We start from the raw sequence: 27,698 nt of genomic DNA, 5'->3' as shown, positions 1-27,698 counted from the left end.
CTCACTAGGTTAATCCTCCACCTGCAGCACCAGCATCCCATATGGGCTCTGGTTCTAGTCCCGGTTGTCCCTCTTCCAGTCCAGCTCTCTGCTGTGGCCTGGGAGGGCAGTGGAGGATGGCCCAAGTGCTTGGGCCCTGCACCCCATGGGAGACCAGGAGAAGCACCTGCCTCCTGGCTTCGGATTGACACAGCTGCAGCCATTTGGGGGGTGAACCATTGGATGGAAGACCTTTCTCTCTGTCTCTCTCACTGTCTGTAACTCTACCTGTCAAATAAATAAATAAATCTTAAAAAAAAAAAAAAAAGAAATAGCAGATGTGAAACGCAAGTTGCCTTTTCTTTAACTCTACCGACCTAGCAGGCGGTGCGTTCTCAAAGAAGGGGCCAGTCTACACCCGCCACACCCCAGGCAGCTAACACGCAAGGCGGAACTGCTCCTTAGTTAGCAAGACTGGCTTTCTTGGAAATGTCTTCACGGAACTGAGACTGTCTACAGAAAGCGGGCGTCGTGTGCACATAAGCCTCCCCCCAGAGGAACCGAAGCAGACACGGAGTCTGCAGGAGGGCAGGGGAACGGGTCCGCAGTGTGAGAAGCCCGCCTCCCGCAGGGAGCAGCAACGAGGAAAGCCTGACCCACACCATCCAAAGCCCTTAGAAGCCCGGAGCATCGCGACTTCTGCGGGGCGCGAGGCAACAGAGCCCGCCCAATTCACGGAGGAGCTGGAGTAGACTGGCTCATACAGGACGCCAACCACGCACACAAGGAACAAACAGCACAGTCATGGGGAGGTTTCAGGCCACAAAAAGGAAGTCAAAACAAACAGGCAGCTGGACACAGGCCAGATCAGTAGGGAAGGAAATCCCACCCTTTTACTGGAGACGAGGCTGTAAACAACAAACAATAAATCAAAACAACTAGGAAAACGATCCTTCATGTGCCATGGAAACAACAGGACAGGCGAGCCACCAAGTCCTGGGGTGAACGACAGAACCGCAGGAGACACAGGGCAGCAAGTGGAAGCTGGCGGACTCCAGGTGGGCTGACTCCCCACGCACATCCCTGGTCCGCGACAGCCCACCCCGGGCATTCGGGACAAGGAGGGAGCCTTGACCTTGTGAGATCCTCACCCTAAGACTCAGCCACTTCCGGAACGTGGCCACACACACATCACCTTGTCCCCCGTGCCCGCAGCGAGCGCTGCGAGTCGGTGAGGAGCAGGACGTGACGGCTCTGCCACCAAGCCGCAGAGCCCCGGCTCACCCGGCCCTGGTCGTCGGGGCCTTCAGCTCCTCCCTCCCGCCCACCACTGAGGATCGCACCTGCTCTCTGGACTAGGGCCGGAGTGTCAGAGCCTCAGCTAACCGCACGAGGTGTCCCAGGAGCCACAGTCACAGCCGACGGGGACAGGGCACGGGGCCGAGCGCCGGGACGAACCCTCACGGCTGGACGGGCAGTCACTCCTTTCCTGCTCCACTGGCCCTCAGCCCCTCACCTGGGCAAGCCCTCAGGTGTGTGACCTGCATCACCACTGAGGCTCCCGCTAGGAAGAGCCCCAGATTTGGTTGAACGCACCCCATCCCTGCTAGGAATTCCTGCACAAAGGCCCTGCACTGTCCTTCTGCACGGAGCCCCACGAATCCTGGCTCAGCCCTGCTGCTGACCCGCCTTTGCCTTTTCAAATCTCGAGTTCCATTCTGTACTTTCTTTAAACAATTCCTGCACTACAGGCACTCTCCCATCCCCCTGAAAAGCACCTGAATCTACACAGCAGGTCTGTGTAGACTTCCTCTACTTCTGATGCACTGCGCGTCCGGAATTGAATGGCTTTCTGTTGTGAAACCGCTGTCAAGGCTTGCAAGCCAAACTCCATGAAGCTAGCACTAAGATGGCCTAAACACGCCAGTTCTAGACCCGGCTGCTCCTCTTCCGATCCAGCTCTCTGCTATGGCCTGGGAGAGCAGAAGATGACCCAAGTCCTTGGGACCCTGCACCCACGTGGGAGACCCGGAAGAAGCTCCTGGCTCCAAGCTTCGGATCAGTGCAGCTCCAGCCATTGCAGCCAATTGGGGAGAGAACCAGCGGATGGAAGACCTCTCTCTCTGTCTCTCTCTGCCTCTCCTTCTCTGTGTAACTGTGACTTTCAAGTAAAATAAATAAATCTTTTTTTAACTTTTATTTAGTAAATACAAATTTCCAAATTACAGTTTATGGATTACAATAGCTTCCCCCCCCATAACTTCCCTCCCACCCGCAACCCTCCCATCTCCCGCTCCCTCTCCCATTCCATTCATATCAAGATTCATTTTCAATTATCTTTATATACAGAGATCAATTTAGTATAAAGATTTCATCAGTTTGCACCCACACAGAACATAAAGTGTAAAATACTGTTTCAGTACTAGTTATAGCATTACTTCACATTGGACAACACATTAAGGACAGATCCCACATGAGAAGTAAGTACACAGTGACTCCTGTGGTTGACTTAACAATTTGACACTCTTGTTGATGGCGTCAGTAATCTCCCTAGGCTCTAGCCATGAGTTGACAAGGCTATGGAAGCCTCTTGCGTTCGCTGACTTCGATCTTATTTAGACAAGGTCATAGTCAAAGTGGAAGTTCTCTCCTCCCTTCAGAGAAAGGTACCTCCTTCTTTGATGGCCCATTCTTTCCACTGGGATCTCACTCGCAGAGATCTTTCAGTTAGGCTTTTTTTTTTTTTGCCAGAGTATCTTGGCTTTCCATGCCTGAAATACTTTCATGGGCTTTTCAGTCGGATCCGAATGCCTTAAGTGCTGATTCTGAGGCCAGAGTGCTATTTAGGACATCTGCCATTCTATGAGTCTGCTGTGTATCTCGCTTCCCATGTTGGATCATTATCCCCTTTTTTATTCTATCAGTTAGTATTAGCAGACACTAGTCTTGTTTATGTGATCCCTTTGACTCTTAGACCTATCAGTGTGATCAACTGTGAACCAAAATTGATCACTTGGACTAGTGAGATGGAATTGGTACATGCCACCTTGATGGGATTGCATTGGAATCCCCTGGCATGATTCTAACTCCACCTTTTGGGGCAAGTCCGATTGAGCATGTCCCAAACTGTACATCTCCTCCCTCTCTTATTCTCACTCTTATATTTAACAGGGATCATTATTCAGTTAAATTTAAACACCTAGGAATAATTGTGTGTTAATTACAGAGTTCAATCAATAGTATTAACTAGAACAAAAAAAATACTAAAAGGGATGAAGTATTACATTGTACATCAACAGTCAGGACAAGAGCTGATCAAATCACTGTTTCTCATAGTGTCCATTTCGCTTCAACAGGTTTCCTTTTTTGTGGATGGTTAGTTGTCACCGATCAGGGAGAACATATGATATTTGTCCCTTTGGGACTGGCTTAATTCACTCAGCATGATGTGTTCCAGATTCCTCCATCTTGTTGCAAATGACTGGATTTCATTGTTTTTGACTGCTGTATAGTATTCTATAGAGTACAAGTCCCATAATTTCTTTATCCAGTCTACTGTTGATGGGCATTTGGGTTGGTTCCAGGTCTTAGCTATTGTGAATTGAGCTGCAATAAACATTAAGGTGCAGACAGCTTTTTTGTTTGCCAATTTAATTTCCTTTGGGTAAATTCCAAGGAGTGGGATGGCTGGGTTGAATGGTAGGGTTATATTCAGGTTTCTGAGGAATCTCCAGACTGACTTCCATAGTGGCTTTACCAGTTTGCATTCCCACCAACAGTGGGTTAGTGTCCCTTTTTCCCCACATCCTCTCCAGCATCTGTTGTTGGTAGATTTCTGAATGTGAGCCATTCTAACCGGGGTGAGATATAGCGGGTAAAGATAGCCTAACACTAAACAGCCTCGCCAGCTACAGCAGAACCACCGTCAGACTATGAGAACAGCCTCACCAGCTACAGAACCACCATCAGACTACAAACAGTCTCTCGGGCTACAGCAGAACCACTGTCAGACTATGAACAGCCTCGCCGGCTACAGCAGAACCACTGTCAGACTATGAACAGCCTCGCCGGCTACAGCAGAACCACCGTCAGACTATGAACAGCCTCGCCGGCTACAGCAGAACCACCGTCAGACTATGAACAGCCTCGCCGGCTACAGCAGAACCACCGTCAGACTATGAACAGCCTCGCCGGCTACAGCAGAACCACCGTCAGACTATGAACAGCCTCGCCGGCTACAGCAGAACCACCGTCAGACTATGAACAGCCTCGCCGGCTACAGCAGAACCACCGTCAGACTATGAACAGCCTCGCCGGCTACAGCAGAACCACCGTCAGACTATGAACAGCCTCGCCGGCTACAGCAGAACCACCGTCAGACTATGAACAGCCTCGCCGGCTACAGCAGAACCACCGTCAGACTATGAACAGCCTCGCCGGCTACAGCAGAACCACCGTCAGACTATGAACAGCCTCGCCGGCTACAGCAGAACCACCGTCAGACTATGAACAGCCTCGCCGGCTACAGCAGAACCACCGTCAGACTATGAACAGCCTCGCCGGCTACAGCAGAACCACCGTCAGACTATGAACAGCCTCGCCGGCTACAGCAGAACCACCGTCAGACTATGAACAGCCTCGCCGGCTACAGCAGAACCACCGTCAGACTATGAACAGCCTCGCCGGCTACAGCAGAACCACCGTCAGACTATGAACAGTCTCGCCAGCTACAGCAGAACCACCGTCAGACTATGAACAGCCTCGCCAGCTACAGTGGAATTGCCATCATCCCAAAAGGCAGCGGCTTCTATTCTAGCTAAGAACTGGCCTGAAGCCTCATGAGCCCTCCGGGAAATCAGTTTTGAACAATTCTCATCTGAAACACCTGGCACCCAACACAAGTTCTGGAACCACCGGATGGCAAGATCAGCCTTAAGCTGAGGAGGAAACCAAATGTCAATAAAAGCAAATCCCTCATCAGAAAACACAGAAGCCAAACTGTTCCCAGAAATCAGGAAAGGAAATCACCCAGCCCCTGCTTGTGACAGTCAAGGGCTGAGGCTGCGCACCAGCGGGAAAGCTGTCGCCCCCCGGGGCAGGACGGGAGTAGCCGGGGAGCCGCCTGACACCTGGCGCCTTCCAAGACTCCACGGTTAAGTGAGATCCACAGGTTCCTCCAACCAGAAGTTCAGGTTTCAGCTGCCTTTAATAAACTGATTGCAGTTACAAACTGATGGAAACAGCGATCCTTACTTATTATGATTATAGTTTGAAACAATAAAATGATTATCACTGAAAGTATCGCTTGCTTTATTTGAAATCTGAGCTTCTAAGGTCTGTATCTCCTTTCTAAAATATTTCCTAACAAATGCTAATGATACATAAATCTGTGATATTTAAGTGTAATAACTGACTTCCTCCATTCCTTCAAAAAATCCTTACCCGCTGGGGTCTTAACAGAGGAGCCAGTGGACAGCTCTGGGCCCGACCGGTCACTGAAGTAAGTGCACAGCTTCCAGGGGCTCGTCCTGAAGTAAAACGTGTCGGTATCCGGTCGCTGGTAGGCCCGTTCCTGCCACCTGATAAAACGCCCTTTCAGACACAATCGAAGGGTGAGTGCCAGGACACAGCTTCCCTGGGGCCGGGCTGGCCTTCACAAGCTGCTGATTCGGACTTTTCGTCCTGTGATAAGCAAGAAGGCACGAGACGTGTCGCTCCCCTCACGTCCCTCTCAACACAACTGCAATGGCAAACAAGTGCTTCCCGTTCAGAACCTCGGGGACGCCCTGCTGCGCCGCGTCTCTGGCACGTGTCAGTGCCACAGCTGTCTGGCACGGCTCCGCCTGGTGCTCCTGCAGCTGTGCAGCCTCCGTCCCCTGATCACTTGTCCTGCCACCTCCATCCCCTCCTCCTCCCCCTGGTTCTCCGCCCTAGGAGCTGAGGTCTGGGCTGTGCTCTCCTGCTGGCTTCAACATCTCTGCCGAGGCAGCTAGTAAGAACAGTCTGTATCTTAGTTCTGCTCAAAGCTTCCGAAACACATCGGAAATAAAGCACTGAAATCCCAGCGGGTTCAAATCTCGAGGTTAGGGACCAGAGCTGTGGCACAGTGGGTTAAGCCTCTGCCTGCAGTGCCGGCATCCCATACGGGTGCCAGTTCGAGTCCTGGCAGCTCCACTTCCGATCCAGCTCCATGCTAATGGCCTGCAAAAGAATCAAAAGATGGCCCAAGTCCTTGGGCCCCTGCACCCACATGGGAGACCCAGAAGAAGCTCTTGGCTTCGGAGTGGCACAGCTCCAGCCATGTGGCCATTTGGTCAATGAACCAGCAGACGGATAACCTCTCTGTCTCTTCTTCTCTTCTTCTAACTCGGTTTTGTTTTTGTTTTTGTTTTGACAGGCAGAGTGGACAGTGAGAGACAGAGACAGAGAGAAAGGTCTTCCTTTGCCATTTGTTCACCCTCCAATGGCCGCCGATGGCAGGAGCCAGGTGCTTCTCCTGGTCTCCCATGGGGTGCAGGGCCCAAGTACTTGGGCCATCCTCCACTGCACTCCCTGGCCACAGCAGAGAGCTGGCCTGGAAGAGGGGCAACCGGGACAGAATCCGGCGCCCCGACCGGGACTAGAACCCGGTGTGCCGGCGCCGCAAGGTGGAGGATTAGCCTAGTGAGCCACAGCGCCGGCCTAACTCGGTCTTTCAAATAAACACAATAAATCTTTTCTTAAAAAATCTCGAGGCTACAGGTAATTCTCTCTGGAACCCTCAGTGTCCTCTGCTGTGCTGTGGACAGACAGACTACAGGACTCTGCAACCCTACAGTTTTGAAACAGAGTACTCTCCTCCCCAGGCAGTAAACAGCAAAACAACTAAAATGCACTGGATTATCCCCCACAGACGTGGCAGGACTCAGACCACGTAACAGAGCATCGCGAGACCGATTTCTGTGGGCCGCTCCCGTGTCACACACGTGCCCATCTTGCACATCCACGGAAGTCTGACGCCGAGGACAACACCGTAACGCCCCTGGCACTCATGGATGTGGCCCTTAGCCTGTGCTCCTCACACAACACGAACTCCCAGACGTCTGATCAACCGCAAGCTTGCCAGGGCCTCGGACGGCTGGCGCTCACCCACACTCACCAGCCCCTAGCCCCAAAGGCTGGCTGGGTGCAGGGTTCTCTCAGCACGACTGCTGCCGCACCTACCAAGCGGGGGACCCAGGCAGGTCTGGGGACACAGCCCCCAAGTCGCGGGAGGTACGTTTTAGCATCTCCCCTTCTGAAAACAGACTCGCCTCTGGGGCGGGGGCCAGGTGATGTGTGAGTGACGGGAGATACCAGGTCCCTAGGAGGCCTGGCAGCAGCACCTGCCAGCGACGGCTTCTTCTGCTCACCGCCCCCACCCCCAACACACACACGCTGTGTGCTTCTCCCTTGGTTTTCCCCAACTACCTGCCTCCCGTGCCGGGGGCAGGACGGCACGCTGCTTCAGTATTTTTCAAAAATCTCCATCACCCTCACACAGAATACTTTTGTTTAAAAAAAAAAAAAAAAAGCCTTTGCCAGAGTAAAGGAGTAAGCATTTGACATACTTTAGAATAAATGTCACTCGCTGGGCAATGATTTTCAAAGGAATTTTAATTCTGTGAGGTCACAGTGAATGCTGGGCAAGGTTGCACAATGCCGGAGGCGTCGGCACCGACTCAGGAGCCACCCACTGCCTCCCGTGAGACGCAGGAAAGCAAGGGGCACGGCCCTCCTGCCCTGGGCCACACGACACTTGGTAAAGGCTGCTCCAACTGGACTTCAGACTACACTTTCCCCCCTCGCTGACAGAATCTGGCAGAAGCCCTAATAATGGGGAAAAAAGCAAGCCCCAGACTGAGCCTGTGGGCCTCCTCGGCGTGTTGGGCAAGCCCTGCTCAGCACAGGGCCAGCCCCAGGAAAGGCCTGGGGCTCCCTGGGACCCCCGTCCGAGGGGCAGGCACCACCCGGGGGAGGGAGAGGGCGCTTGCTTCCACAGAGGGCCCTGCAGCTGAGACCCCGAGGCAGAGAATTCCAGGAGACTGGATTTCTTAGAACCTGAATTTTCATTACAACAAAAAGCTCAACGATTATGTCACTTGAAAGCTTAAAATGAGACAGAATCATAACTCACATGACTGTCCCAGGCCCCAGTGTTTCGCAATTCTGTGAACTCCAGTTTGAACCGGCTGAAAAGGCAGACCGCAAACACCACGGGGGGAGCATCGCTAATTCTTATCCGGGTCGGAGTCAGGTGGGAGCCATCCTGGGCCACTCAGCGACACTGCCCGCCACGTGCACGCCACGCCTCCCTCCTGCCCTCAGCAGGCCAGGCGCTGGGCGAGCACCGCTCAGACACCAGCTCACCGTCGGCACCGCCCCACTGCACCCCGTCCTTTCACAGTGACAGTGAGCGTTGCACTCACAAAGCAGCAGCACGTACATGGTCGCGCGTCGGCACTCCCAGGAGTCTGGGCTCCTGCATGCACTCAGGAGCGGCCGTCTCATGGGGGAAATCCCAAAGTCTGCAAGCGCCAGCTCTTTGCAGCTGATGCACAAGTCACCGTAAGTGACTTCTAAGCAGGCTGGCCTGTCCCCACTTCAGGCCCACAAAAGGAAGGGGGCTCTGTGGGGCTCTGCTAGGCTCCGGCCTGCTGCGCGGTGTGGATGGGGCAGCCTCTCCTGTGAAAGCACTTCTGGGAGGGGCAGCTGGGGGAGCCAGTGCTTCCCCCCCCGGCCAGTCTCCACACAGCAAGGACAGTGTGACTGCCCTGTGCCACGCTCTGCTCCACACCGCTCCTTGAGCCCGTCACCACACAGCAGCTGGCGCACACGGAGCCCTCCGATCAGCTTCCTGGGGAGTGACCAGTGGGGTGCTGCTGACCAACCCCAGCGCCGGGTGCACCAGGAGCAAGAGGCCACACGGACAGCACCCGTACTTCCATGCTCTGTGCCGTGCCTGCCCAATCGCAACCTCTGATTAGGAATCAGTCCCCACAAAGGGTCCAGTGCTCACCCCACGGGGGCGAGGACACGAGCCACGTGCCATTCGCATTATGTGTACATGTGTGTCTGTCAAACTAAATTGAAAACTGCCACAACACAGCAGCAACAATCTCTCTCCGCTCTCCGTGCACACACACACACACACACACACATGCGTAATCCTCTGCCGTGGAAGCTGTGGCCTGCGAGACCAGCCGTTTCCCGAGAACACACGGGTTCTGCCCAGGCCGCCACGACTTCCTGGCCGCGGCTCCTGCTCAGGATTCACAGCTCCAGTGAACGTGTCTCCAGGTCCAGGGCGCCGAGGCCGACACTGATCCCAGAGAGAGCCGCTAACCGCTGACCGCATCATGGAATGAATGGCATTTCTCCTCCACGGCCTCGACATGGAGGCAGGGAGGGGGCTGGCTGCACTTCCCTTTTACGTGCCCTTAAAAAGAAACCCAGGTGAGGCGGGTGTTGGGGTCTCCCCTGAGAAGTGCGTTGACTACATCAGCCTAGAGACTCAGCCAGCGGCCGGGACGGAGGCTGCTTGCACCTCCCTCTCGCTTTCTGGCCACAGACGTCCAGACATCCAGGTGCCACCCCAGTCTCTACTGCACCCGTCAGTCCAAACTACATCTGTGCTCACGCTAACGTGGCAGCACGAGGCTGGCGCTGCTGAGGCAGGGGGTGAGGCTGCCACCCGGGACACCGGCGTCCCACACGGGAGCACCAGTCTGAATCCTGGCTGCTCCACTTTCATGGTTTGAAGATTTATCTATTTATGAGGAAGGCACAGTTACTGAGAGGCAGAGGGAGAGAGAGAGACGTATTCCATGCGATGGTTCACTCCTCAAACAGCTGCAACGGCTGGAGATGAGCTGATCTGAAGCCAGGAGCCAGGAGCTTCTTCCAAGTCTCCCACGTGGGTGCAAGGGCCCAAGGACCTGGGCCATCCTCCACCGCTTTCCCAGGCAGAGCGCTGGATGGGAAGTGGAGCGGCCGTATGGGAATCGGCACTGAAAGAGATGCCAGTACCAGAGTGAGGACCGTGTGACAATGATCACAATGTGGCTATGCACACAGAGGAAGCAACATTCATAACTACGCACCAAGTGATACGAAAGCCACACGATTTTTATACTCTATACGCTACCTCAATGCAACATGCAAGGTCTGTCTTTCTGGATCTGGCTTATTTCACTTAGCGGAATGATCTCAAGTCCCAAGCATTCTGTTGCAAATGCCAGGATTTCATGGGTTCTACGGCTAATGCCATCGTGTGTTGACCACATCGTGTGTGAGTGTGTATGTATTATCAGCAGCTGACTGACATCGCAGCTGGTTCCAGATCTCAGCCACTGCGAACTGAGCTGCTGCAAACGGGCGTGCAGGTCATTCTCTCGTATGTGACTCAGTTCCTCTGGACACAGTCCCAGGGGTGGGACAGCTCCTCTTCCTGAGGCATCTCCACACTGTTTTCCATAATAGTTGTACCAATTTGCATTCCCACCCACGTGGGTCAGGGGCCTTTTCCCCACGACCTCACCAGCATCTGCATTTTTCTGATTTTTGGATGATGGCCCTAACTGTAGTGAAGTGAGGCCTACTGTGGTCTTTATTTGCATCTCCCTGATGGCTGCTGGTCCCGAGCATTGTTTGTGTCTGTTGGGCATTTGTATCTCGTCCTTTGAAAACGTTTATTCATACCCTTCGCCCATTTCTTAACCAGATGGCTGTGTTGTTGAGTTTCTTCAGCTCCTTAAGGTCCCGGAGGTGAACCCTTTACCAGACACGGTCTCTCACGGCCTCTTCACTTTCAGTGCAGGAGCTTCTGGGCGCTCCCATTTGTCCATTTCTGCTTCTACCACCTGCGCTTTGCAACTAAGGCTTGGGATAAAAGCTGTGTCTGCTACTAGCAATCTGCTCCATATCTGGTCAAAGGGAAAATACACATCCACTCAGACAGCCCACTGGCCCTGCTTGGTAACCCGCCAGGCGCCCCCTCGCACTGCTGGGCAGGCCCGCCAGGATCTGAAGTTGCCTGCACGCCTGCTGGTTCACTGGCTAATAGTCCACATCCAGAGCAGAGCACGAGCCACGAGGGCACGGCCTGCTCGGTCACCACAGAGCCCAAAAACGTGGGCCTTCCTTCAGCGTCTTCAAACTGCGCCTCTGTCTCACCCTGGCGGTGGAATTGTAACTTAATGCAAAATAGCTTTAAACTTAAGAGTGTCTTACACACAAATCAAAAATAGTCTAAATTTTTGTGTGACCATAAGGCTACAAGTTAAATACTACTCTTCTGAATTCTATTATCAATTATTATTGCACTGCAATTGATCAAAGCATCATAAATAGCTAGACATCCATGAGTAACTACTCCGCACAGACCGACCGTGTTGGCTACACATCCCTGAGAGTCAGATGAGACAGGACACTGGACATCTCGAGCCCGAGTGACACCACTGTGGCTGGTGCCCTGCACACCAAGACGAGGCGGCCGCACAGAGGAACCAGGAGACCCCACTGCAGACAGCATCCCAGCACCGCTGGGAGATAGCACACACGGAGGTCACAGGTCAGGAGCCTCTGAAGACCCTAACCCTCAGCCCTCGCACTCTTCACGCACTCCCGGGCAGGGGACCCTGGGTCATGGCCTGCCACACCCCCAACGAGCAAGGCTGGCTGCCCTCACACAGAGCTCTGTCTTTCAAAGAGAACTCTCAAGCACAAAGGTATCTTGGACAACAATTCACTTCCTCGTTCTGGGGTAAGAGACCACGGTCAGCGGACAGGCAAGCCAGGGCCAGAATTCCAGCCTTTTGACCTGAGGTGCGGGCTGTGGCAAGCTGGCTGGCCTCTCAAACGCTGTGTTCCTGGGGGCAGGCAGCCAGCGGAGACGACACTCCTAACCCATCCCACAACGGGCATAACCACGGGATGAGGTCCACAGAAACCACGCGAGCTGCCGTGGCCCAGCGGGGGACACCCCCAGGCAGCCGTCCGTGTGCTTACACCTCCCCAAGGGCCTGGGTGCCCTCGGGCCACACCCTGAAGAGGGGAGGGCCCCCAGCCAGGCACCCCGCGGGCTCCGCTAAGGGCCAGTGCTTGTGAGGAGCAGGACATAGAGTCTACTCTGCTCGAGCCAGGACACACATCCTTGTTTCTCAACCAGAACAGCAGGCGGGCGAGGGTTAGCAGGATGAAACAGACAAAGCGGCAGTGGTCAGCGAACGCCAGTTCCCTTCCTGCAAAGCCATCAGCATCAGGACCTGAGCTTCCTCGGCCCACGTCCACACCACGTGGCCTCCATGCCCGGCTCCCTGCTGGCATCAATCCTCTTCCACGCTCAACAGTTCTCAGAAACGCCTGCGGCCTGAGGGGAAACCCAGAATGAGGCGGGCCTGGGCCTGAAGCCAAGATCTGACACCTCCGGGCTGTGATCCGTGGCCCTGGCTCCTGTGGGGTGACCACGGGGCTCACAGCACAGCAGGACGCTGTGGCGCCTGCTCGTGGGCTCTCACTGTCTCATCGACACATCTCCCCTCTCTGTGGCGCTGAGTGTTGCTACGCGCACCAGCAAAGCTGGGGGGTGACACGGGGTCTGCAGCCAACCCTTCACGTCAAAGCAGCCCTCGGTCCAAAGACGGGCCAGGTGGCGGCCACCAGGAAGCTGAGGGCTGAGTGTGACCTAGTGGGTGGGTTGAGTTGACATCCCAGGGGACATCGACAAGAAGTAATAAAGGAAACACACATCTGCCAAAAACAGAGGGAAAACCCTCCACCCATGACATGCACTCATGCAACAAGTATTTCTGGAAAGGAGGGAAACCTTAGGGTGGAGCCTTCATGAGCGCCGAAGATGAACTCTGTATTTCTTTTGGCTTAAGATTTCAGTACTTCCCACACAGGTGCCCCCCATGGCAAGGATGGGCCAAAACCCAGAAGCCACTCCCAGTGATACCATTTTTTTAAGATTTATCTGAGAGGCAGAGTTGGGGAGGGGGTAGGTAGATATCTTCCCTTTGCTGGTTCACTCCCCAAATGGCTGCAATGGCCAGAGCTGGGCTGACCTGGAGCCGGGAGCCAGGAGCTTCTTCCAGGTCACCCACATGGGTGCAGGGGCCCAAGCACTTGGGCCATTTTCCACTGCTCTCCCAGGCCATGAGCAGGGAGCTGGATCAGTAGAGGAGCAGCCAGGACATGAACCGGTTCCCATATGGCATGCCAGTACCACAGGCAGAGGCTTAGCCCCCCACGGCACAGCACAGCCCCTCCAGTGATATCATGTCCCTTTTATTAGACTCAGCCATTAGACAAGTCCTTACTGGGTGCCTTAAGCACCAGGACTAGGGCATCCGTGGCGGTTGGGTCTGTCCAGGCTGCTAGGACGAGGCCCTGACAGCTGGAAGCTCGTCACTGAGAGGGAGTCATCTCCCAGGGCTCTAACGCTGGGGCCCAGCAATCAGTGCGAAGCCCGTGCTGGGTTTGTAGACAGCGGCAGAAGGGATGCAGAATGTCTCAGGGCCTCTCCAAGGCGGCACTGGTCCCACCCGTGAGGGCTCTGTCTTCACAACCCCATCACGGGAGAATGAGGTCTCAAAACACAGGCTCTCAGAGGACACGGCCGTGCCAGCGGCCCACTCCCTTCCCGTCCTGGAATACATTACCACGAGGTTCACGTCACAAACCAGCGGTGGCCAGGGCTCCTCCTCCACTCTCCATCCCCCAGATCCACTGGTCACAGGCACGGAGGGCCGTGTGGGCCGCTGACACAAGTCCCCTGCTGACAGGTGTCTGCCTAGCACCTGGGGTCGTCAATAACTTGCAGAGGCACATTCAGGTCCGACTCGGACTCCGCCTCATCCCTCGTCCATGGACACTGCAAACGCGTCACTGTCTGGAAGCCAGAACACTTGATTTCCGCCACTCCACTCCACTCTGGTCCACATCAGACCGCTGTCCTCCACCGCACTGCCACCAGCCCCGGCACAGCCACAGAGCCACGCATGACACCACCCTCACTCACGGACTTCTGTGTTAGCCGCCTCATCACTGCCGTGACCGCACACCCAAGTAGAGCTACTCGGCAAGGACGGCTGTGTCGGCGTGCACCTCCAGAGGCTCGCACGTGGGGAGCCCCGTGGACTCGGCAAGGACGGCTGTGTCGGCGTGCACGTCCAGAGGCTCGCACGTGGGGAGCCCCGTGGACTCGGCAAGGACGTGTCGGCGTGCACTTCAGAGGCTCACACGTGGGGAGCCCCGTGGACTCGGCAAGGACGTGTCAGCGTGCACTTCAGAGGCTCACACGTGGGGAGCCCCGTGGACTCGGCAAGGACGTGTCAGCGTGCACTTCAGAGGCTCGCACGTGGGGAGCCCCGTGGACTCGGCAAGGACATGTCGGCGTGCACTTCAGAGGCTCACACGTGGGGAGCCCCGTGGACTCGGCAAGGACAGCTGTGTCGGCGTGCACTTCAGAGGCTCGCACGTGGGGAGCCCCGTGGACTCGGCATCTGGGGAGGCCAGAGGACGGCAGAGGGACGAGCACACGGCCGGGCAGGGCTCCCCAGCCACGTCACCGCGATTCTGTCACGGGAGCACCACGGAACCGCCTGCCCTGGGAGTCGCTTCCCACAGCCCACCGAGCACACCTCACCGGGGTGAAGCTCCACCCGCAATCCTTCATGTGACCAGCTGGGGATCGAGGACTTGGGGGCCACACAAACCACTGTGCAAACTGTGCCACTGTGTTAGTGTCCTTGTCCAAAGGGTCCAGTCGCCCAGCACAACTGGCCTCACCACGAGCCTCAGAAGGCTGGAGGCCTGCGGCCCAGGGGTCAGCAAGTGAGGGAAGAGGAACTGCTGGTAAACACACGGCTCCCGCTCCGGAGCACCGAACGGCTCCCTGCTGGCGCCACCCACCCAATCTGGAAACTCCCTCACTTGCCCCCACGCAGGCTGCAAAGAGCCACGGCTTGTCCCCCATGCCCAGCCCCACACTGCTCAGCACAGCTCTCCATGGTACTCAGAATCCGTCTGCAGGCTGCACCACGCACAACCCCAGGACAGTCAGCCAGCTGGGAATGCCCGCCCTCACCAGGGTGCACCCAACAGCCAGAACCCTGGCCCATCGGCAACTGCAGGGTCCCTGTGTGTCAGGCGCTGCCAGCCACAGACACCCCCAACGGCCTGTGCGATGCCTCTGCCTGGGCCTCTCACAGCCTCATGGACAGCTGCGTGGCCACCTTCCCTGGGAGTCGAGATCCCTGTCTGAACAGAGGCGATGGCCAGTGTTCACTTAACTGACGCGTCTGGTGTGAAGCTGCAGGCTCGAGAGTCACAGAAAGGAATAAACTGCGTCTGCAGAGGGGCTGAGCGGGAGGACGCCGGCCTAAGCGTCAGGACACAGCTCCCACGTCCAAGCGCCCGGCTCAGCCAACTGCGTCTGCAGAGGCGCTGAGCGGGAGGACGCAGGCCTAAGCGTCAGGACACAGCTCCCACGTCCAAGCGCCCGGCTCAGCCAACTGCGTCTGCAGAGGCGCTGAGCGGGAGGACGCAGGCCTAAACGTCAGGACACACCTCCCACGTCCGAGCGCCTGGCTCAGGTCTCGGCTCCGCCCCCAATCCTAGCCTCCTAGCGCACCCCTCACAGGCAGCAGTGGGGGCTCAAGCACTTGGGTCCCTGCCACCCCCATGCGAGACCTGGATGGAGTTCTCAGCTCCCAGCCTCCGCCCGGCCACTGCAGACGCTGGGGGAGTGAACCAGACGTTGGGAGCACTCGCTTGCGCGTGTGTATGCACTTCTCTCTCAAATAAATAAAATCAGAGGAGACCCGTGCTTTGCTGCCCCACAACCCACGCTACAGGTAAGCGTGAGGACGGAAGCAATGCTTCAGCCTCCACCGTGACTTAGAGTGAACAAGCTGCTTGCCAGGGGCCGGAACTCCGCCTCTCACACAGCAGTCTAGGAGGTGCAAATTCCCAGGGGCCACCTGAGTGCGACCCAAAGCAGCCTTCAATCCTCTGCTGCTTCTGAGCGGTTGCCGGTGTCACAGTCAGGGCTGAGCCCGTGAGGACAGGGTAAGACCGTGCTGACAAGAGCGGATCCCAGTTCAAACAGAAAGAGTGCTCTGCCCACTAGAATGGATCTGAACAAACACTGCAAAGCCTCTTGTATCACTGGACCTGCAGCTGTTTGCGACTGGCACTGTGGCAAACCTGTGAAGCCGCCGTCTGCGGCACCAGCATCCTATACGGGTGTTGGTTTGAGTCCCGGATGCTCCACTTCTGAACCAGCTACCTCCTAATGTGCTTGGGAAAGCAGCAGAGGACAGCCCAAGTGCTTGGGTCCCTGCACTCACACGTCAGACCTGGGTGACCGGGGAGACCAGTCTCAGACCAGCCCAGCTCCGGCCATTGTGTCCATTTGGGAAGTGAACCAGAGGATAGAAGATCTCCCTCTCTCCTTCTCTCTCAGACTCTGCTTTTCAAATAAACAAACAAGGGGCTAGCACTGTTGCATAGTGAGTAAAGCCACCACCTGCAGTGCTAACATCCCATATGGATGCCAGTTCAAGTCCAGGCTGCTCCACTTCCCATCCAGCTCTCTGTGATGGCCTGGGAAAGCAGTAGAAGATGGCCCAAGTCCTTGGGCCCCAGCACCCATGTGGGAGACCTAGAATAAGCTCCTGGCTCTTGACTTTGGATCGGCCCAGCTCCACCTGTTGCAGCCATTTGGGGAGTGAACCAGCAGATGGAAGACTTCTCTCTCTCCCTCTCTTTCTCTCTGCCTCTCTGGAACTGCCTTTTAAATAAATAAATCTTTAAAAAAAAAAAAAAACTGCAACTTCTTTGCTTTCTTTTGACACAGTAGCCAACAACAGTCAGCAGAAAGCATTTTCTTCAAAGTAAAAGCATTATGCAAAAAATAACTTTTAAAAAGGAAAGAAAAATGGGAGAGTAAGACCTTAGCACACCTAAAGGCAGTGTATGGGGTATGAGTTCAGGGGAAGCCGATTCTCATCCCAACTCCCACTGAACTCTGCCCACTTCACACAGCCGGCAGCTCGACACAGAGCTGAGCGCCCTTGCCAACGGGCACCCCCAGCCCAGCCCCCAAGCACCCACGCCAGTGGGAAGCAAGGCAGGGATGCAGCAGTCCCTTCTCGCTCAGGCTTCTGCACCAGCACCTCCAGAGTGAGGCTTCCCAGCGGGGACGGCCAGGGACACCCGCAGCCTGTGGTGCAGGCCCCAGGCTCTGGCCACATGTGCTTCACACATGCGCACATGAGAGGCAGCAGTGACGGCTCTACGGTGTGTCTGGCTGCCCACATGGGAGATTCAGGAGGAAGGTTCCAGCTTCCTGGTCTCAGAGGCCAAGTCCAGCCTTCACGGCTGTGGGCGTCTGGGGAGTGGGCCAAGCCAACAGACAGAGGTCCTCTCCCTTCTTCCCTTCTTCCTCTCTCTCTCTTCCTCCCCCCACCTTCAAGTAAATGCAGAATTTTACAAAGGGGAACAGGACGTTAGAAGAACGTGAGCAGCAGACGCAAGAGTGTCCTGGCAAACATCCAACAGAACCGGCCTCTGCTGGGGCTGGCATGACGGCACTGGCACCCTGGCAGCCTCCACGGTGTAGATATTCTCTCAGGGCCCACTGCCAGGCATCAGTGTGATGTCACTGAGCACAGAGTGGCAAAGAATTAAACCACTGGGGACACCCAGCCGTTCCGACGGTGAGAAACCACCAGGACACCCAGCCGTTCCGACGGTGAGAAACCACCAGGGACACCCAGCCGTTCCGATGGTGCGAAACCACCGGGACACCCAGCCATTCCGACGGTGAGCAACCACCAGGGACACCCAGCCGTTCCGACGGTGAGAAACCACCAGGGACACCCAGCCGTTCCGACGGTGAGAAACCACCGAGGACACACCACTAATACGAAAGCTCCGGCACTCCTCGCTGGCAGCTGACAACGTGAAATCCACTCTTCCACAGTCCCCGGGGTCCAGTCATGTGTCATGTGTTCACACAGGCTGCACAAGTCACGCAAGTTCTCTGAAACCCATTTCTTTTTCTGTAGAACATTAATGAAGGACTCACGAAAGTGTTTTACGAGGGGCAGGTGTTGGTGCAGTGGCTAAGCTGCTGCCTGGGATACCTACACCCCATATCAGAGTGCAACAGTCCAAGTCCCGGCTCCACTTCCAATTACAGCTTCCTGCACCCTGGGAGGCAACAGATGACGGCTCAAGTACTGGGTCCCTGCCACCCACCGGCAAGACCCAGGAGGGGCGGCTCCTAACTGGGGCCTGGACTAGCCCCAGCTAACACGGGCACTGGAGCAGTAAACGAGCAACAGACGGAAAGCCGGCCCCTCCCTCCCGTGTGTGTGTGTGCGCGCGCGCGTGCGCCTCTCTTTCAAATAATAGGAGAGTAAATTAAAATTCATAAAGAAGCCGGCGCCGTGGCTCAATAGGCTAATCCTCCACCTTGCGGCGCCGGCACACCGGGTTCTAGTCCCGGTTGGGGCGCCGGATTCTGTCCCGGTTGCCCCTCTTCCAGGCCAGCTCTCTGCTGTGGCCAGGGAGTGCAGTGGAGGATGGCCCAGGTGCTTGGGCCCTGCACCCCATGGGAGACCAGGAAAAAAAGCACCTGGATCCTGGCTCCTGCCATCGGATCAGCGCGGTGCGCCGGCTGCAGCGGCGGCCATTGGAGGGTGATCCAACGGCAAAAGGAAGACCTTTCTCTCTCTGTCTCTCTCTCTCACTGTCCACTCTGCCTGTCCAAAAAAAAAAAAAAAAAAAAAAAAAACCAAAACCTAAAAAAAAAAAAAATAAAAAAAATAAAAAATAAAAAAAAAAAAAATTCATAAAGAAAGCGTTAAGAGTATTAACAGATGCAGTTTGTTCCTCGCGGTGATCTGGGTGACCTATGAACCCTGGACTGACTGCACCAACTGGGAAGTCAGATATTTACAGACTTGGACCGACGGCCCGGCTGACCCAGCTGAGTGAAACAGCAAAGAAGCTGAACTAGGAGGTAGAAACGCAACGGCTGAGCTCCTCGGAAGGCCTCTGGGTGCTTGCAGGGCCGTCGCGTGGTGTCACGCGTGCAGTGCACCGTGCGCTCCAGCTGCTCCCGCTCAGACCCCGGGAGCGTTCGTGGCCACGGCACAGACACTTCGGATTCCATGGGACCCTCACCTTCCACTCTCAAGGCTTTCTGAAAACAGTGCAGACACCCCAAGACCTTTGGAAAAGGCTGCTCTCACCACATCTGCTGCCAGACTGCAGGCCGAGGGAAGCGGAAATCTCACAAGCCTGTTTTCTGCGCTCCCCGGCACAGTCGCTCCAGAAACTCCTTGGCTTCACACACGACCTCAAAACAGGACGCTCTCCCTTTCCAAGTCCATCTGCGTTTAGTTTCAGATCCAGCCTTACGCTGAAATATGCAACTAAGTCAGACACAACAGCGCCACAGTCCCAACAGTGCCCAGATTGGCAAGTCTGAGTTCGGATGAGCACAGGACACATCAGTCAGATGATAAACGCAAATCCCAAACCCTGTGCCCGAAGATGCGACTCCAAGAACCCCCTGCAGCAGCACACTGCCCTGCTTTCAGACGAGCAGAGACAAAGGCTTCGATGAGCAAGATGCAGCTTGCAACCACAGGACTCAGGTAACACCTCCCAGCCGGGACTTAAAGCCCAGGGCCACCTGAAGGAAAGATGGACAGGAAAAGAGAGTACCAACGTTAGCACAAACATCGTGAGCCAAAAACTCCAACCTAGTCAGTTACGCGCTGAGTCTGTCTTAGCGGACTTGGGCAGTCCTGCACTGCCGGCTCCCACCCGAGTGCAGCTATGCACTGGCCCCGGCTCAGCACGCCAGCCTCTCCTGGGGACAACAGCATCCAAAAATCCATGCAGCCAGTGTTCTTGGAAGCAGAAGTCAACCTTCCCTTTCCCGAGAGAGAGAACTCTCTCCAACGGTGCCTCACCAGAGTTGTTTTCCGGGCAAACAAGCAGAGCAACACCCATTCAGAAAACCAGAATTCAGGTTGCCAAGGAAGTGACGCGAGAGCGACCGTGCTGAGCAAAGGGGCCGTGTCCTGCGAGGCCCAGCAGCCTGTGCAGTCTCTGGGAGAGTGATGGAATTTGGGTCAGGCCCAGGACGCCAATTTATCCTTTCCCAGGCACAGAAAGCTTCTCATTCTGGATAGAATAATTCTGGAAGGGCCAAGCAAAGTGCACAAGGGCCTCTGGTCAATCCCAGCCACGGCGCAGTCTGACGCCACGCGCTCGGAGGTCTCGGCGGGCCCGCGGCCGGGGCTCCCGGCTCAGCTGCTCACCTTCAGGACGGGAGCAGGACCAGGCCCGTTTCCCTTCCGGCCTTGTGCGCCCCTTCACCTTTGCTGCTGCGACAATCACGTGACCCAGGACACAGGGCCTGAAGGGAACAGACAGCCGCAGGGAGGAGCAGAGGCAGAGGGGAGGAGGAGGGGCTGTGTGTAAGGCAGATGGGGAAGACCCGAGCCCGGTGACTCCCACCTTCCAGGCAGCACCCACCACCTGAAGCACTGCACAGACCCGGCCACCACCTACGACTTCCTACGAAACACGAGACGCTAAGAACCCCAAAGCGCATTACCGCTAGTGTGGTCAACGTTACGGGTATGATCCTCACTGTCCACACGCACGCCATCACCAGACTCCGTGAAGGGTCAGGACAGAGCCTGGACGGGCACTGGTGGTCTTCCAGCGGAGACTTCGAGCATCCATGCTGTTTCTCACACGAGTATACGGTCGTGAATTTACATAATATGTTCTCATCTTTTTCTCTTTAAGATTTATGTATTTATTTGAAGGGCAGAGTTACAGAGAGAGAAAAAGCAAAAGAAATAGAGCGAGGTCTTCCATCTGCTGGTTCACTCCCTAAAAGGCCGCAATGGCCACAGCTGGGCCAGGCTGAAGCCCGGAGCGTCTTTCCAGGTCCCGCACGTGGGTGCCGGGCCCACAGACTTGGGTCATTTTCCGCTGCTTTTCCAGGCGCTTTAGCAGGGACCTGGATGGGAAGTGGAGCAGCCGGGCCTCGAATGGGTGTGCACAGGGGATGCTGAACGCCGCTTGCAGCAGTTTTACCGGCCAGGACTTGTCCTCCCTAATCCTGTACTCCGGGGCAGGCATCCGGCCTACCGGCTAAGACACTGGCCGGAGTGCCCGGCTTCAATACGGGGCTCCAGCACCCGATTCTCGCTTCCTGATCTTGGGAGACAGCAGTGACAGCTCACATGGCTGAGTCCCGGTCACCAACGTGACCTGAGTTCCAAATCCGAGTTATTGTGGGATTCAGGGAGTGAACCAGCAGATAGGATTGGGTCTGTCTCTCTCTCTCTCTCTCTGGCTCTCAAATGATTTTCTAATTACAATGATCAATATTTTTAAAGAACACTTGATTTTAACACTGTAATTCAACAATTCTGGTTTAATATCAGTTCTGCCTTTTTTTTTTTTTTTTGGTTTCTAAACCAACAAATTCCCAGTGTCATCAAATTCTCAGATCTTCCAAGTAAACTGAACTCAAATTCTCAGAAAACTGAAGCATATAAAAATATGCTCACTGATGTCTGAGACGTCACTGAGGACCGCGCATCTGCTCCCTGTCTCAACATCACTAACTTGTTACCAGCTGAGAACCTCCCAACGAGGAGCAGAAGAACCTCCTGCTGCACTGTCACACAAGCTCTCTGCCCGCCAGCTGCGGAGCTCTCCCCAGCTCTGTGCCCAAGGAGGTAAAACGCTTCTCCGTTTCAGCTCCTTCCAGAATCAGCCAAAGACGGAGGGAGCAGACCGCGTGCCCCTCCACCTCCATTCCTCACTCAGGGCCGTCTGTCCTGCCTGACACGCAGGGATGCTAACCTCCCCGCAGCAACAGCTAAGAGGCGGCCAAGCGCCCAACGTTAACAACCAAGTCAGCTCACTGTGTTCCGCTTTCATAAGACACAGAGCTTTCATTAAGAGAAGGAAAAGCACCTGGCTCCTGGCTCCTGCCATCGGATCAGCGCGGTGCGCCGGCCGCAGCGTGCCGGGCGCGGCGGCCATTGGAGGGTGAACCAACGGCAAAGGAAGACCTTTCTCTCTGTCTCTCTCTCTCACTGTCCACTCTGCCTGTCAAAAAAAAAAAAAAAGGAAAAAAAAAGAAAAAGAGAAACCCTTAAATTCAAAAACAACTTTTCCTGATGAAACTGACGGTGACAAACTAAAAAAACAACCTCAGTCCCATCTACAGAATTCTCTGCCTCTGAATTCACCTGTTCACTTGGTAACAACAGGGTACATTTCCATTCACTTTTAGCTCACAGGCCGCATTCAAACAGCGGGGCTGGCCCCAAACCTGAAGCCTCCATGGCTCAGAAGACGTTCTGTCACCTGCTGGAGCTGCCTCCTGGCTCCCAACACAGCCCCGGGAAAGACAATTTAGGAAATCGTGTGCCCTCAGCACTGGCCTGCACCTCCCTCCTCCCCTGTCTCTGAACTCTTCCTTTCTCATTTCTTGAAGACCTCACGAAAAGACAAATAGCTATAATGCTACCTACTTAATTAAAATGACAACATTTAACACTTTTAAATTTTCATTTTTTTATGTATTTATTTGAGAGGTAGAGTTACAGAGAGAGTGAGAGGAAGACAGAACCATCCACTGGTTCACTCCCAGAATGGCCACATTGGCTGGAGCTGGGCCAGTCAAAGCCAGGGGCCTCCTCCAGCCTCCCACGTGGGTGCAGGGGCCCAAGGTCTTGGGTCATCTTCTACAGCTTTCCCAGGCCATAGCAGAGAGCTGGATCAGAAGTGGAGCTGCCAGGACACAAAAAGGTGCCCACGTGGGATGCCGGCCATGCAGGCAGAGGCTTAGCCCACTATGCCACAGCGCTGGCCCCAAAAAACTGACATCTTTCAAAGTAGCAGCACCTGCCTGGAGAGCTGCCCCAACACACACGGAACAGTTCTCAAACAGCTCCAGGAGTCCAAAGCATCCACAGGTGCACCCCTGGGGCTCCATGGGTGGTGGTCCCAGGAGAAGCCCTGCTCTACCAGCAGATGCCAGCTGGCTCGGAGCCAGCCCCTCCTTCAGCAACACCCCTGCACCCAAACTCACTTGTGGCTCCCCTACAAACTGGCTTCCCCAGCCTACGACCCCGCCGCTGTCGACTTTCCTGATGTACAGAGTCCAGTGCTGTACCAGCACCAGTTTCCCTCTGCACGATCATCCGGGAAAGCCACCCCTGCAAACCTGGTCAAGCAGGCAGCAGACACAGGGGTCTCCACCTCTGCTGGCTGGGCCATCACCCCCCACGCCTCCTCCTCGGGGCAGCTCTGGTCCCCCAGGAGAAGGCTGGGGCAGGGAAGCTCATCTCTGAGCAGAATCTGCTGGCCAGCGGTCAGGAGCCACCCCTCGCCAGCCTATTCATCCTCTCGGCAAACGCTCAGCAGTCCCTGCTGTGTGCCAGGCCCTGAGCCTGAGACACAGAACCCACAGAGCTGTGAGCGACACCATCAGGGCGAACAGGACGCTGGGTGTGTCCACCAGATGACCCGGGATGAGCAGTGCCTCCCGGAGAGGAGCAGTGTGGGAAAGGCACACACATGGAAGCAATCTGTGCGCTCCTCCCCTTCCTGCGCCCGCCCCCAAGTCCACGCCCCTTGCTGCAGGACCGTCACTCAGCCCAGCGTGGATCTGCAGAATGTCAAGATGCCAAATCGATTCAGCATTTTGCATTTGAAAATCCAATCCAAATTTGGATTTGGAGAAAAGCACAGTGACCGACTCCACATTGGCGACATCGGGTCCCACATTCTTAGAGACAGCGCTGCCCAAGATGCTAAGTCTCTTCAAGAGAGGACGGCTGGAACGCTCTTCACGCGATGGTCCCACCCCCGCACCGCCCGCTTCTCCCAGCCAGCCTCGGCGTCTCCGTCTGAGGGTTTTCACAGCCATGAAATCGCTTCTGTGTGGAGCTCAATATCCTGCCTCAAAACCCAGATATGATTCACATATGGTACCTTCAATATTTCTCAAACAAAGCAATCTGCATGCAATCTTTTATAAAATATATACTTTTTTCCCAGAGCATTTAAAACCTGCCTTGCAGGCTCTGGACCCCTTGGAAGGCACACACTGCCCCGCTTCTCCTTCCGAGGAGAGAAGCCACACACTGCCCCGCTTCTCCTTCCGAGGAGAGAAGCCACACACTGCCGCATGACAGGGCTCCAGCACACAGCGCTTCAGAGGGCACGGCCACCAAGCTGCCGCTTGTCCCTGCCCTGAGAGCCTGCACAGGCCACGCAAGCTCTCTCACACATCACACAAGGTGAGCGGTAGCTGTTGTTGGCCCAGACACACAAACACAACCCACGAACCTGGCGGGGAGGTCACTTACAACTACTTACGGGGGCTCTGTGAGTCCCGGGGGTCACATCCGGGCCTCTTGGCAGCCAGTGGCATTCTGAACCCCAAAGGTGAGAGCGGCCACAGGAACAAAGACCTGGGTCCTCAGCTTGCAACGTGAGTGACGGCGGTCAGGGCGGACGTCCGACCTGCACGAGCTCCACGCGGCTAAGGGTTCACCCCAAACCTTCAACAGAGCCCCAAGGACATACGGCAGCCAGACCTGCTGACACAGCTCCTCCACTGCACCAGACACAGGGGCACCCTCCTCCCTTTCTTCTCCATTTCTTAACAGAGACATTGATTTTTTAATATCATCTTGCAAGATACTTAGACCTCCACGTTAGGTTTCCAATTTTAAAAACGTAGTCGCCAGCTCAATATCAATTTCCTCTTTAAAGCCAGCCTTGCTGGGACAAGGGCAGTCCAAAGCCAGCAGACTGCATCTGATCCTCTCCATGAGGAAAAGAGAAAGGTTCACTTTACTTTTGTTTATTTGAAATTACACAGAGACAGATCTTCCATCCACTGGTTCACTCCCCAGATGACACAATAGCCAGGCCCCAGCCAGGCCAAAGCCAAGAGCTTCATCCAGGTCTCCCACGTCAGGGCAGGGGCCCAAGGACGTGAGCATCCTCTGCTGCCTTCCCAGGCATTCGCAGGAAGCTGGATCAGAGGTGGAGCAGCCAGGACTCAAATCAGCGCCCACAGGGGTGCCGGCATCACAGTTGGTGGCTTTATCCCTTGCACCACAGCGCCAGCCTCCTCTCTGTTCTCTTTTCCATCACGGCTGTGGCAGCCACCGAGCGCCCCAGCAACCAGCAGGTTTCTTCCCACGCTCTTGCTGGGCCAGGCTCTTCCCAGTTAAGCCCGCCACTGGTTTCCTCTTCAGATGTCCACAGAGAATCTCTGAGAAAGATCTCAAGAAGCCGATATGGGACCGGTGCTGTGGCGCAGCAGGTAAAGCCACCGCCTGCAGTGCCGGCATCCCACATGGGCATCAGTTTGAGTCCCGGCTGCTCCACTTCTGAACCAGCTCTCTGCTGCGGCCTGGAAAGCAGTAGAAGACCCAGGTCCTTGGGCGCCTGCACCCATGGAGGCAGAGATGCAGAAAACAGCAAGGCAGCTGGATCCACAGGTCTGCAGCTCCAATCATTCACAGCTGGAAATGCAACCCCAAGCAGTCGCTGAAGGCCTGGGGCTGGGTGGGCTCACGGGGGTGGCTGCCACAGCATCAGAGGCAGGCATGGCACACTGCCAGTCGGCAAAGGCTCCCCGCCTTGAGCAGGTGGCGAGCTTGGCGGGACACACCAAGCGTCAGCTTCTGGGCAGGGCGTGCGCTGGCAATGAAGGAACATACAATCAACTCAGTAGTTTTGTAAACACTGAGGTTTTAAAATACAATTATTCTAGAAACTTCGAGGATCCCAACACTTGCCAGTTATGGAGTTAAAACTAGTGAATAGGAGGGCATTTTCCCAGTTGGATCCATCGATACATGTTAACTGTTAGAATTTTTTTAATTCTCATTTTTTAAATTTTACTTGAAAAGCAGAGACAAGGAAAGACACAGACAGATCTCCCCTCCCCGGGATCACTCCCCAGGGGCTCACAGCGGCCGGGACTGAGCAGACTGAAGCTAGGAGCCAGGACTCGCTCTCCCACGTGGGAGGCAGGGCCTGCGTCAGCAGGAGGCTGGGATCTGAAACGGAGCCAGCCTTGAACCAGGACCCTACATGGGGCGCACACACCTTACCTGTGGCACCAGATGCCCACCCTGGGCCCAGCGCTGTGGCGTAGCAGGTTAAGCCTCCAGCAGTGACACAGTCATCCCACAGGGCCCCAGGTGGAATCTGGTGTTCCACTTTCGACTGAGCTCCCTGCTAATGCACCTGGGAAAGCAGTGGAGGATGGCCCAAGTGCTTGGGCCCCTGCACCCACATGGGAGACACAAAAGAAACTCCTTGCTCCTGGCTGTTGTGGCCATTTGGGGAGCGAACCAGTGGATGGAAGACCTCTCTGTGTCTCCCCCTCTCTCTCTGTAATTCTGCCTTTCAAATAAAGCCAGTGTCTTAACATATAATAGGTATGAAGAAAGTAAGATTTGTCCTTAGGATGTATATCAGATAAACCGTGCATCTGGCCTATGCTTTTGTTTATATCTGCTCATCATAGCTATGATTTAGATTTACCTAACTTACAGCACTAGGTTTCCCTAGAAACAACGGCTGCTGCTATAAAACATTTCATTTTCAATCATAACTGCTGTTTTTCATGTTACTTTGTTTTAAAATTCAGTATCAAGGGGCCTTGTGAAAGGCTTTCATCTTGGCCGTGTTCAGGACAGAAACGCGAAGTTCTAGAACGACAGGGTACTTCCCCCTACACTCACCCAGGTCAGCCGGGAGCAGGGTTCCGCCTCCCAGGCCCGGGGGCTCCAGCTGTGACCCCGGTGGCCACCACAAGATGGCCCCACTGAGAGGACTCTGCACTGTCACTCTCTCAACAGGGAGAACCCTCGCTGCGGCCCGGAGCAGGGCGCTCTCCACTGCACACCCCTCTCCAGGTGAGGTGTCAGCGCATGACCACAGCCATGCACACTCAGATGAGGACACCAGGCATCCAGCCCTGCGGGGAGCACGGCCGGGACCCCCAGGAGCTGGTGCGGCCCGCCCGGGAGTGCACGGACCCAGGCAGAGCCAGCTGGGCTGAGCAGCCGCGGCCTCGCGCACGCCCAGCCGGGGCCTCACCAAAGCCTGAGTCCCGGGAAGAAACCTGCCCTTACAGACACCATGGTCTAGTTCCCAGGTCCTGCACAAAGCAGCTCAACTTAGCTCTCCTCCAGCAGGACGCACGAGTCCTGATGGAGAGCTCAAGCTACCACCAGGAGGGCGTGCCCGCACCCAGCGCGTTCCGGACTCATTACCACGGCGCAGAGCCACGTCACCACCACACGACATCACCACCACGGCAACACCCTGCATTATCACCGCCACGGAAACACACGTCACCACCACTGATGTGCCACGACGCCATCACCATGGCGATCCATGATGTGGCCACCATGGCAACGTGCCACCACAGCATATGACAGATGAGGAAATCAAGACCCACCGAGGAGGCCCAACTGCACAGGTGACTGTGTACCTTACCCCACGTTCACACCAGCTCAACACATGGACTCCACACCAGCCCCCCAGTGCACCAGAACCCAACAGGGCACACACTCGCACACCAGACCCTGTGCACGGGGACCCAA

General features: G+C 55.5%; 1 protein-coding gene across 4 annotated transcripts in view; it reads right to left on the bottom strand.

The window, feature by feature from the left end:
• RGL1 (ral guanine nucleotide dissociation stimulator like 1) overlaps positions 1–27,698 on the bottom strand; it is a 197,367-nt gene that overhangs the window by 132,273 nt on the left and 37,396 nt on the right. The window contains exon 1 of one of the 4 annotated variants that reach the window (XM_070055003.1): positions 8,135–8,156. The exons of the other annotated variants lie outside the window; for them this stretch is intronic. The gene's annotated coding sequence lies outside the window, so the exon portion shown is untranslated. Of the gene's footprint in view, positions 1–8,134; positions 8,157–27,698 lie in introns of those variants that run through there. 4 annotated transcript variants of the gene reach the window in all.

This window comes from Oryctolagus cuniculus, chromosome 13 (genome assembly GCF_964237555.1).
Source record: "Oryctolagus cuniculus chromosome 13, mOryCun1.1, whole genome shotgun sequence".
Lineage (NCBI taxonomy): Eukaryota > Metazoa > Chordata > Mammalia > Lagomorpha > Leporidae > Oryctolagus > Oryctolagus cuniculus.
This window is presented reverse-complemented; position numbering and strand designations above follow the sequence as displayed.